Consider the following 2,987-nt stretch of genomic DNA (forward strand, 5'->3'; position numbering starts at 1 on the left):
GAGCTACAAGCGCGAAGAGGCCGCGCCGTGCCACGCTCTTACCAAAACGTCAGCGTCCATGATCTTCTGTTTACACTCACCTCAGCGCACACACGCACACACAAAAAAGAAGCATGAGCAGCCCCGTGTGCTTGCGGAGAATAAAGCTTTAGGGAGAAGGGCGCAAGGCGCACTTTTGTTTCCAGCGGCGTTCCTTTTGGAATCAACCCAGCAATGAAGCCACTTTAGTCGACGCACCGGCGTCTCTTATTAGGGCGGGCCTGCTTTCTTCGACTCCAGACCAAGCAGGAAAAAGAAAAGAACGGAAACCGTATGTATTGTATACAAAAACAAAGAAACAATTCGTCAGAGCCTCCCTGTGCTTGCGAGCGCCCTGTCACAAAGGATGCCAGACACGGAGATCTAGCCCGCTCTGCCTCTCTCTTTGCATCCATTTTGACCCAATATTCTTTCCTCATCGTCCCTTTTTACATTCTCAGTCTTTGTATTTATCGTTTGTTGGTACGCGTGTTCCGCACTCCTTGTGCTCCGTCCGAGCATTTATTGCTGGGCCCGTCGTCTTGGCCCATGTGTCTAAAAGCGGGCCAGATTCCTCTCGAGAGTGTTTGAATCAGCACGGGTGTCTGTTTTCCGAGGACAACATCGACCGTCCTCTTTCTGTTTGCGGCACCCGCTCGCAGCAGGCGTCACCTTGTTCAGCGGCGCGTGAAAGGAAGCAGATCGGGTCCTGAGACACTGGGGGAGACATGAAGCAGCTGCACTATAGTCGCCTTGCGAGAAATAAGAGTGGTGTAGTTATAGAGGAGGAGAAGGACGAGCTAGGACTAAAAGCGTGGAGCTGCTTCCTCGGTCTCCAGCGCTTCCTTTTCTTCGCCGCCGTAGCCGCGGAATTCGAGAGCGGGAACAACGGGTTGTCGCGACTGGAAATTCTTTTGTTCGCGGTCAGTGGCTTTGCACGATAAAAAAAAAAAAAAAAAAAAAATCTGGACGCATGGAATGTCAGAGAGTCACTTCCCTGTTCACCCGAGAATAGATTCTGAACGAATACAATCCCTGGAAGTGGTCTGTAATAGGGGTGATATGAAGTGCGCGCATTCATGGTGCATGCAATGTCATTTTTGTATGTTCGAGCAAACTCGTCTCTCTTTTTTTTTTTTCGTTTTTCATTTCAAGCAAAAGCAACCCCTAACCAGCTTTGTTTGCGGCGCTGTAGCTCCTTTAAGTTCACTACAGCCAATTTCACCTTTTAGAAGCTTTTATTTGGCGACGAGATGTGTGAGCTCCGGATCATTCTTTTCGTGTGAGGGACTGAAAATAATGTCAGATGTTTCTAAAAAAAATATTTACATTTTTGAAAACATGCGAAAGAGCATTTGTTTGGCTTAGAGACAGTTTAGTACATTGGGTTACACGCGGTTAAAGAGGTCATTTATTTCGATGGTGTTAAGGCCGCGTTGTCAGAAAATTTTACTTCAGGTTTTGCGTTGTGATCGTAAAATCACGAGCTTGCCTCTTGCAGGTGGTATTTTATGATTAGTCGGCGGATTGTTTGACGTCAAAACACCCCATGAAATGAACCAGTTGGTAAGCACTGCCAACTGAGGCTTCTTTTTTGAGAAAGGTGAATGACAGGGAGTCTAATCCACCGAGACGATTGAATCCCGCTTCACACACACGCTAATTCTATAGGCTCACGATACAACCAACATTTCCCAGATACTACTGACAAGAGCCGGCGCAGCAACGCATTTTCGACTGTGCTCCCGAAACGTGACTATGCAGTCATTGTCTGCTCCTGTAGGCTGCACAGCTCGTTCGCACCACTTTGGGACTTTACTAATGCTACGCTGTTGGGCCACCCTTAGCTAGGAGCAGCGTTCATAAACTCCTATTATGTCATTGCAGTGGCAGACCCTCCAATGGGAGCAGTGTGAGTTTGATGAAACTATTGAACACATAGTGACTGCCCACGGTGTGAGCAAGAGCACGTCTTCCTGGCTGCTAAACTCCTCCGCCTGAACTCTTTTCCTCCTAAAGAACAAAAATTCTGGGGTCATGGAGAAATCCTTCATCACAAAGAAAAGCTGTGAAGGCAGTTCTGAAGTTCCTAAATGATTTGGAATGAGTTCTCGACTATAAACTTATATATGTGACTATAGAGTGTGCGCCCTCGATCTGTCGTCTTATTATGGTGATCTATATACACATGAAAAACTCAATTCGTTGTGGCTGTTTCCTTTTTCTCCCTTTGCTCCTTGACTAAGTGTTGGGTAGCCTTCAGCATATCGCCTAGTCAACCTCCCTTCCTTTCAGTTCTTCTGCTTCTCTCTTTCCCTCTTTCTCTAACTTTCTGTGGTTCAGTTTTGTTAATGCGGGGCATTATTTCTATGTCGGATGGCCTTTCATACAGTGTCGCAGCTTAATACTCTATGCTAATCAGAATGTGTATGCTAAAATAATGCGGCCATTAAGATTCGCCTAAAGGCGCTGACGTCTAAATGTTGATGGTTCCCGTTCGCGACTTTTCGAACGTCTACATGCATTTTGCTATTCGTTCAAACGTGAGTCTTTTAATTTCTGCCTCTATTATATGCCTCTATTATACCTCTATTATTAGCATACACTGTAGCTCCATTCAGTGCAAAATAACCCTATGTGATAGGCACCGCAGGTTTAATCAAGTCATCACGCACGGTCCAGTGATGTTGTGAGGGTCCAGGGTTAGCTCGGCTGGCTCCAGATCCAAAGTTTACGGAGGATTCGGTTCTAATCACACATGAGCTACCGAAGCAGGTATATCTTGCTGTTTCAATTTTCTGTGGTTTAGTGATATCACACAGCCCGCCGACCAATCAATTCCCAGTCGTGCCACCAGCCCAATGCCAACTGCCAGAGCAATGACCTTGAGTTTTTGCTCACAATGCTGACCGCGACGCCGAAGCTGACATCGCTGAATTTTCTGGAGCATGGGGGTTTAACGCTGTCGC

This window comes from Amblyomma maculatum, chromosome 2 (genome assembly GCF_055883805.1).
Source record: "Amblyomma maculatum isolate TAMU_Amacu chromosome 2, ASM5588380v1, whole genome shotgun sequence".
Lineage (NCBI taxonomy): Eukaryota > Metazoa > Arthropoda > Arachnida > Ixodida > Ixodidae > Amblyomma > Amblyomma maculatum.